The sequence below is a fragment of the Pongo abelii genome, chromosome 6, assembly GCF_028885655.2.
Source record: "Pongo abelii isolate AG06213 chromosome 6, NHGRI_mPonAbe1-v2.0_pri, whole genome shotgun sequence".
NCBI lineage: Eukaryota > Metazoa > Chordata > Mammalia > Primates > Hominidae > Pongo > Pongo abelii.
Window position 1 is genome coordinate 135,735,718 of NC_071991.2, and position 9,677 is coordinate 135,745,394.

Here is a 9,677-nt window from a genome sequence, read left to right on the forward strand (position 1 = left end):
GCCCAGCTAATTTTTGTATTTTTTAGTAGAGATGGGGTTTCACCATATTGGCCAGGCTGGTCTCGAACTCCTAACCTCAGGTGATCTGCCCACTTCGGCCTCCCAAAGTGCTGGGATTACAGGCATGAGCCACCGTGCCCAGCCTATTTCTCCCAGCTTTATAGGCCCTGGACAAATGCCTAAAATTTTGTAAACTCCCACAAATAAGGGAGAGAGCCTAATATTCCAATAGAAAATGGAGGGGCAAAGAAGTATTTCTATTTATGGCTATAAAAGACTATATATAACATAATAAATCTGAATGCTGGCCAAGTAGATGATTGTGGCCAGCTGTATTCCCCAAAGATGGTCACAGCGTTATCTCCCATCCTTTGTACTCATCTGCAATGTGGCCTTCACACTCTTCCTATGATGAAATGGGGTCTACCTTCCTCCCCTTTACTCCAGGCTGACTTGTGACTCATTGCCTTTCAAGGCTAGATCAGACAAGGCATTGCAGCTTCCGCCCTGCTCACTAGAATACTCACTGTTGAAATCTGCAACAGCCAGATAAGTAGTGCAATTATCCTGAGGCCCAGACTAGCTCAACCCAGTCGCATGGTGAGACCTGGAGAGGCCAGACAGTGAGAGAGTAGAGGGCCAGCCCCAGCAGCTCTAGCCCCATGCTGTTGCAGCCCCAGCCACTCTCTGACAGCAACCTCGGGAAGGACCCCAAGCCAGACCCACCAGGCAAGCCCTCTTGCAGCAAAGCCCTCCCCCTCACCCACACAAACCAGGTGTGTCCTAAAGGAAAAGTACTGAAGGGCCTTAAGGGACATGATCAGGCCATCTCTGTCCACCAACTGGTGTTTATCAAAGTTAGGCTCCTACGCGTCCACAGAGACTGGGAGAGAGGGGTCTTATCCTTCTTAATGGTATTTCAAAGGGATGGCTCCCAGGTCCTTGAAAAAGATATTCCACAGTTGAAGAAAATAGATATACATCTCAGAAAGACAGAGAAAGGATTTACAGTTGCAAGATTTCAAAGGTATATGCACCACCACACCCAGCTAACTTTTGTATTTTTAGTAGAGATGGGGTTTCACCATGTTGGCCAGGCTGGTGTCTCGAAATCCTGTCCTCAAGTGATCCACCCGCCTCGACCTCCCAAAGTGCTGGGATTACAAGCGTGAGCCACCGCGCCCGGCCATTCATGATGTGGTTTTGCAGCTTCTGATTAGTTAATACTGCCACCCCCAGAAAATGTCTCACATACCAGAAGAATGAAGTCCTATCAGCTTAAAGGGTGTTTTCTTGTTTTCTTTTGTTTTGTTTTTTTTTTTTTTTTTTGAGACAGAGTCTCGCTCTGTTACCCAGGCTGGAGTACAGTGGGACAATCCCGGTTCACTGCAACCTCTGTCTCCTGGGTTCAAGCAATTCTCCTGCCTCAGCCTCCCAAGTAGCTGGGACTACTGGCACCCGCCACTACACCTGGCTAATTTTTGTATTTTTAGTAAAGACAGGGTTTCACCATGTTGGCCAGGCTGGTCTCGAACTCCTGTCCTCAGGTGATCCACCCACCTCGGCCTCCCAAAGTGCTGGGATTACAGGCGTGAGCCACCATGCCTGGCTGGGTGTTTTCACCTGATGTTTAAATTCATTCATCTCCTGGGCCTTGCGATAAAGAAAATTCTGCCAAGTTTTAGGTGCAGTTCTGTCTCAAAATGATCAGAATTCTGCCACCAGTGTTCTTTTGAGACAGTACTAAATGTAAAAGGGAATTTGGCTTTCATTTTATCTAATCTCTGAATTGTCAAGCTTGGGTCAATAATCGCAGAAGTAAGCAGCCCTCTGTTGTGAGAAAAAGTTATAATCAGTATTCGTCTGCTTGTTTTGTAACTGTTCTCTCTAATTGTGTCATTTGTATTATTTGAAAGTATTTCTTCTATAAAATTAAACTAACCTGCCTTGAGAAAAAGTTTTAATTTAATTTAATTTTAAAAGGCCGGGTGTGGTGGCTCATGCCTGTAATCCCAGCACTTGGAGAAGCCAAGGTTGGAGGGTCACTTGAGCCCAGGAGTTCAAGCCAGCCTGGGGAATATAGCAAGACGCTGTCGCTACAAAAAAAATTTTAAAATTGGCCAGGCATGGTGGCTGGTGCTGGTAGTTCCACCTACTTGGGAGGCTGAGGTGGGAGGATCACTTGAGCTCAGAAATTCAAGGCTTCTGTGAGCTATTGTTAGAGGGATTCGAACCAAAAGGACTCCATCTTAAATAGGGGCTACAAAATGAGACCTGCCGGGCCACATTCCCAAGAGGTTAGGTATTCTTAGTCACGGGATGAGATAGGAGGTCGGCAGGACAAGATACAGGTCATAAAGACCCTGCTGATAAAACAGGATGGGGTAAAGAAGCCGGCCAAAACCAAGATGGCAGTGAGAGTGACCTCTGGTAGTCCTCACTGCTCATTATCTGCTAATTACAATGCATCAGCATGATAAAAGACACTCATACCAGCGCCATGACAGTGTATGAATGCCCTGGCAATGTCCAGAAGTTGCCTTATATAGTGTAAAAAGGGAAGGAACCCTCAGTTCTGGGAAATCCCCACCCCTTTCCTGGAAAAATCATGAATAATTCACTCCTTGTTTAGCATATGCTCAAAAAACAACCATAAAAATAGCCAGCCAGGCCGGATACCATGGCTCACGCCTGTAATCCCAGCTACTCAGGAGGCTGAGACAGGAGAATCGGTTGAACTCAGGAGGCAAAGTTTGTAGTGAGCTGAGATCGCGCCACTGCACTTCAGCCTGGGTGACAGAGCAAGACTCCATCTCAAAACAAACAAACAAACAAACCAATCAGCAGTCCATGCTGCTGCTCTGCCTATGGAGTAGCCGTTCTTTTATTCCTTTACTTTCTTAATAAACTTGCTTTCACCTTGCTCTGTGGATTTGTTTTATTTCGTTTCTGTTTTGATTTTTGTTTTAATTTTTGCTCTATGGATTTGCCTCAAATTCCTTCTTGCCTGTGACCCAAGAACCGTTTCTTGGGGTCTGGATCGGGACCTCTTTCCAGTAACACTATGATGGCACCACTGTACTCTAGCCTGGGCAACAGAACGAGACCCTGTCTCTACCAAAAAAACAAAAACAAAAATTATAAAAGAATCAGTGTATTGAGGTATAGTTATTATCAACCTCAATAAGAATCTGAGGCAAAATCTGAGGCAATGTTGAGGACTGCAGCCCAGGACACATTTCCAAGTTTCCTTGAAAAGTCCACTGTTCAGCCTTTGTTACAGCAGGATTTTAAAGACAATGGGGACCAGGAATGGGCTGGTCCAAAGTTGTCTCACAGGAATTCTTACTGGTTTACAGAAATAGCATTGGTCTGTGATTGGCTATATGTTGTTGAACTACAGGGTATGAGTTATGGTGTCCAGCATGTGGCATTTTATGACTACTTGGCGTCTGTCAGTCTGGAGCCCACATACCAAGTGGCTTCAAGAGGTAATTACTTAGCCTAAGTGGGGAGTGAGATGTGACTGCTGTTGCATTTCACTGCCTCTCTGGGTCTGATCATTAAATGGGGCTCACATTTCTCAGAGAAAAAGTTTCTTTCTTTCTCATCATGGTAGAGTAAAATACATTCTTTTAAGGTGTGTAGATCTGAATTTTGACAAGCAAAAAAGTTGTGTAATAACGATGTTGAGTTTTGCCTAAGCCCTGTGATCTCAGATAACAGAGATGATGAAATCTCCCAACCTTTTATGTCCAGGAAACAACTTGTTGCAGAAGGACCCTTCCCCAAGAGACTCAGATATCTCCCTTGTTTACCCATAACAAAACCAGACACACACCCTCCAAATTCCCATGTGTTGCCTCCTAAAGGGGTAGTTGGACAACTGAAATGAACGACTGAGGCATAGGTCTCAATCATCAAGGTTTATCAAGCCAGTTTTAAGGTGTGTCCAGGAAAAAACATAAGCCATAGACACATTTGTGGCTGTTTTTGGAAGAGGTTTTGAGGAGGTTTAGTATTTATATATTTCCTTAAGGGCTGGGGAGACATATAGGGTAGACAGTAAGACAAGCAACTGCATTCCCGTGAGACTTTAGTTAGTGCCCAGTAAGTCTACATTTTACATAAGATAAGGTGAAAATTTCAACAGGAAGAGGAAGTAAAGAAGAAGTTAATTATGAAGATATTGCTGGGTAGGTGGAGGAAATGATTCTTGACTTTAATAAGCTTGTTAATAGACATGATCAGTTTTAGGAGCTAGACTTAGATTGTTGACCTGATTTACAATTGGCGTGTCCAGGTTTATGGGGGGCTAGCAAAGAATTTCTCATGAATGATCTGTGGGGGCAGCCCTTGGAAGACGCATGAGGCCATTTACCTTTCCCTGGGGATCTGGTTGACGGGTAATGGTAGTAACAGCTATTCATTTGGAAGAGGGTGTTCAAGGACTCAGCCTCTGCTTAAGCTTCCTTTTTGCATAAGAAGTTTGCTAGGTCCTAAGTATTACCCAGACTAGAGTGCAGTGGCACCATCACAGCTCATTGCAGCCTTGAACTCCTGGGCTTAAGCCATCATTCCACCTCAGCCTCTCAAGTAGCTGACTATAGGCATGCCTCACCACACCTGGCTAACTTTAAACTCTTTTTTTTTTTTTTTTTGGTAGAAATGAGGTCTCATTATTTTACCCAGGCTGGTGTTGAACTCCTCGGCTCAAGCAGTCTTCCTGCCTCAGCCTCCCAAAGTTTGGCCATTGCACCTGGCCAAAGCAAGTGCTTTTAACCAGACTTTGAGTTTCTCTTCTACTTTCCAGGCTCTTGAACTTTGATCCACCCTCAGCCTGAGCCAGTATACAACTCTTCCTTACAGAACTCACCCAAGAATAAGCTGACCTCAGTCTAAAACATCTGCTTTCCATCAGACCACCTCCATCCTTTCACCCCACTTCCCCACACCTTTCTAGCCTCATGTACTTTTCCCTGCAATAGAAAAGCTCTTTCTGCCCAACCTTTGGGACACTTGGAGATCTTAGGGCAAGAGCATTCTTCCAGTTGGAAATAGTCTCTTTTCCTCCTCCTCTACCAATTATGCTTTCAAAGTACTGTTGCCCCACCCTGGCTTATACACTGTTTTGCTTTCTGAGGTTCCAGTTACCTGGGGTCAATCTCGATCTGAAAGTATTATCTTAATAAATGGAAAAGTCCGTAAATAAATAATTCATGAGTTTTAAATTGCACACTGTTCTGAGCAGCATGATGAAATCCCACACCATTCCACCTGGGAAGTGGATCAGCCATTTGTCCAGTGGATCCATGTTGTATACACTGCCCACCCAAAAATCGCTTAGTAGCTGTCTGGGTTATCAGATTGAGAGAACATTACACATAGGATTGTGTATATCTGCAGTTTCAGGCATCCACTAGGGGTCCTGGGACATATGCAGATAAGGGGGGGAACTACTGTATTTCCTTACCTAAATTCAGGAATTGTTTTTTGACAGTGAAGAAAATTAAAATATTTTGTCCAGGCACGGTGGATCACACCTGTAATCCCAGTACTATGGGAGGCTGAGGCAGGTGGATCACCTGAGGTCAGGAGTTCAAGACTAGCCTGGGCAACATGGTGAAACCCTATCTCTACTTAAAATACAAAAATTAGGCCAGGCGCGGTGGCTCACGCCTGTAATCCCAGCACTTTGGGAGGCTGAGGCAGGCGGATCACAGTGTCAGGAGATCAAGACCATCTTGACCAACATGGTAAAACCCCATCTCTACTAAAATACAAAAAATTAGCTGGGCATAGTGGCACGTGCCTTAGTCACAGCTACTTGGGAGGTTGAGGCAGGGGAATCGCTTGAACACGGGAGGCAGAGGTTGCAGTGACCCAAGATTGCACCACTGCACTCCAGCCTGGTGACAGAGTGAGACTCCGTCTCAAAAAAAAAAAAAAAAAAAAAAACTAGTTGGTCATGGTGGTGGGCACCTGTAATCCCAGCTACTCGGGAGGCTGAGGCATGAGAATCACTTGAACCTGGGAGGCGGAGGTTGCAATGAACCAGAATCTTGCCATTGCACTCCAGCCTGGATGACAGATCAAAACTCTGTCTCAAAAAAATGAAAACAAAAATATTTTATCCCAAAATATATTTCTTTGACATATTTTGAAATGGCTGCTGCTTGGCTAGCAAACAGAAGTAGCCTTGCTAAATTGTCTTAAGTGGGGAAAATTTGGATCTATAAAAAATCTCTGCTAATGCAGCCATGACCTCTCCGTTTCTATCTCTTTCCCAGATCCATTAGAGACTGAGCGTCTGACACGTTTAAAAGTCTGAAAGGAAACATTTACCATCTGTTCTTTCTGAGGGAGCCTTCATCTATACAACAAGAAGACCACCTTTGCTAGCCAAGCCACCTTTTTTCCCCCTTCCCACAAACTGTTTTACCGCAATCCAAGCCCCCATTCTTTCTGTAACCTCTAAATGGTATATAAATTTCTGTAACTCATTGGGAAGTTGGGTCTTTATTCTGAAGGCTCCTTTGTATACACATTGTTAAAAGAAAAACATCCGCTGAATTAAATTTAAAGGAGTATAATTGAGCAATGAAAAATTCGCGAATTGGGCAGCCCCCAGAATCACAGCAAATTCAGACAGACTCCAGGGGTGCCTCGTGGTCAGAGTAAATTTATAGACAAAAAAGTAAAATGACGTACAGAAATTGTAAGTGAGGTACAAAAACAGCTAGATTGGATACAGGTTGGCATTTGCCTTATTTGAACACTCAGCAGTGTATGAGTGGTTGAAGTAAGGCTGCTGGGTTTGGCCAGGACTCAGCGATTGTTGCCAGCACATACTCCTCGGTTAAGGTTTCAATCTTGTCTACCTATCAAGTTAGGTTGCAATTCATCCATATGGACTCAAATATAGAAGTACAGAGTCCTTCTCAGGCCATATTTTATTCGCTTTAACAATTCCCTCCTTTTGGCCATTTTCTCAATTTTGAGAGATTAACCAAAACTTTAGTCACCATCATAAATGCACTTACTGGGTCTTGAAACCTACCGGGAAACAGTAGAACAGTGGGTTTTGCAAGGTAGGAGCAAGGGCTGGAGCAGAGGGTACCTCCTTATGCTGGAACATCCTGTTTACAGGAGAAAAACAAAACCCGGTCTGCTCTAGGATCCATGTGTTTCCTTAAAGTCTTAGTTTGATTATGTCACATTTAGCATGACTGACTCCACTTTGGTTTGGTTTGGTCTGTTGGGGCCTAGTGTTTGAGCTCAGTCCAAAACAATGGCCTCTCATAATTTTGTTTAAAATTTTTGGTCAGGTTCTCATTTAGGTGAGAGTGTGTCCAAAACTTAGGGCCTTAGGTAACTCTCAGTTACCATCATTTTGGGTTTCTGGTCTCAGCAGATCATCCATAAGTTAAGGTGTCCTCAGGGTCACATACTCCTTTCAGCTCTTGTCATTCCAGTTGGAGAGAGACCATTTGACATTCTAGAGATGGCTGGATGCAAACACTTAAAACTTTTGAGAGAATACAGTACACCAGACTATTATGACTATTGGAAGGATAATACCAAGAGTTTGGAGTATGCGCCTTACCCAGTGTTCCCATAAACCAAACCACCTAAAATCAAATAGATCAAAAAGAATGAGGTAAAGAGTCGACTTGCTTAACTAACCAGTCTTTTCATTAATCCCCTATAACTGAATCTGTATAATACCCAATGTTTTCTTCATAGGCCATAAGTGCCAGCAGCTGCCCAGATACTTTTTATGTTTAGCAATTCTATTATTATTATTATTGAGACAGAGTCTCTCTCTCAAAAAAAAAATCTTTAAGTTATAGGGTCTGCTATTTAATCTTTCAGTCGACACTACTAGCAATGTAAAGGAGTCACGGTTGCATCCCATCTTTGGCAGTACTTGGTATTGTCAGAGTCAGGGAGTTTTATTCATTCTAATAGGTAACAACATATTTCTGAGTTGCAAATTACTTGCTTCCACTGTGAGAGAAACCCCAGCCACATCTCCAGCACACAAGAACTTCAAAATGTCTGAACTGCAGTGGCCAGGCATTCCTCCAGGACTGCCTCCCCCAGGATCTTGCTTCAAGTGCCAGAAATCTGGCCACTGGCCGAGGAATGCCCACAGCCCGGGATTCCTCCGAAGCCATGTCCCATCTGTGCAGGACCCCACTGGAAATCAGACTGTCCAACTTGCCTGGCAGCCATTCCCTGGAACTCTAGCCCATGGCTCTGTGACTGACTCCTTCTCAGATCTTCTCAGCTTAGCAGCTGAAGACTGACACTGCCCGATTGCCTTGGAAGCCTCCTGGACCATCACAGATGCTTTGGGTAACTCTTACAGTGGAGGATAAGTCCATTCCCTTCTTAGTCAATACAGAGGCTACCCACTCCACATTACCTTCTTTTCAAGGGCCTGTTTCCCTTGCCTCCATAACTGTTGTGGGTGTTGATGGCCAGGCTTCTAAACCTCTTAAAACTCCCCAAATCTGGTGCCAACTTGGACGACATTCTTTTAAGCACTTCTTTTTAGTTATCCCCACCTGCCCAGCTCCCTTATTAGGTCTAGACATTTTAACTAAATTATCTGATTCCCTGACTATTCCTAGGCTACAGCCACACCTCATTGCTGCCCTTTTCTCCACTTCAAAGCCTCCTTCACATCCTCCCCTTGTATCTCCCCACGTTAATCTACAAGTATAGGACAACTCTACTCCCTCCTTGGAGACCAATCATGCAACCCTTACCATCGCATTAAAATCTAATCACCCTTACCCAGCCACACTTTAAAAGGATTAAAGCCCTTTTTCACTCACCTGTTACAGCATGGCCTTTTAAAGCCTATAAACTCTCCTTACAATTCCCCCACTTTGCCTGTCCAAAACCAGACAAGCCTTACAGGTTAGTTCAGGATCTGTGCCTTATCAACCAATTGTCTTGCCTATCCAACCCGTGGTGCCAAAGCCATATACTCTCCTATCCTCAATATCTCCTTCCAAAACCCCTCCATAACCCATTATTCTGTTCTGGATCTCAAACGTGCTTTCTTTACTATTCCTTTGCACCTTTCATCACAAAGCATCTCTTCAATTTCACTTGGACTGACCCTGACACCCATTAGGCTCAGCAAATTACCTGGGCCATACTGCCGCAAGGCTTCAAAGACAACTCCCATTATTTCAGTCAAGCCCAAATTTCTTCCTCATCCATTACCTATCTCAGCATAATTCTTCGTGAAAACACAATGCTCTCTCTGCCGATCGTGTCCGACTGATCTCTCAAACTCCAACCCCTTCTACAAAACAACTCCTTTCCTTCCTGGGCATGGTTGGATACTTTTGCCTTTGGATACCTGGTTTTGCCATCCTAACAAAACCATTATATAAACTCACAAAAGGAAACTTAGCTGACCCCATAGATCCTAAATCCTTTCCCCACTTCCTTTTCCATTCCTTGAAAAACAGCCCTAAAAGCTGCTCCCACACTACCTCTCCCTAACTCATCCCAACCTTTTTCATTACACACAGCCAAAGTGCAGGGCTGTCTGGTTGGAGTTCTTACACATGAGCCGGGATCCCGCCCTGTAGTCTTTCTGTCTAAACAACTTGACCTTACTCTTTATGCCTAGCCCTCATGTCTGGGTGTGG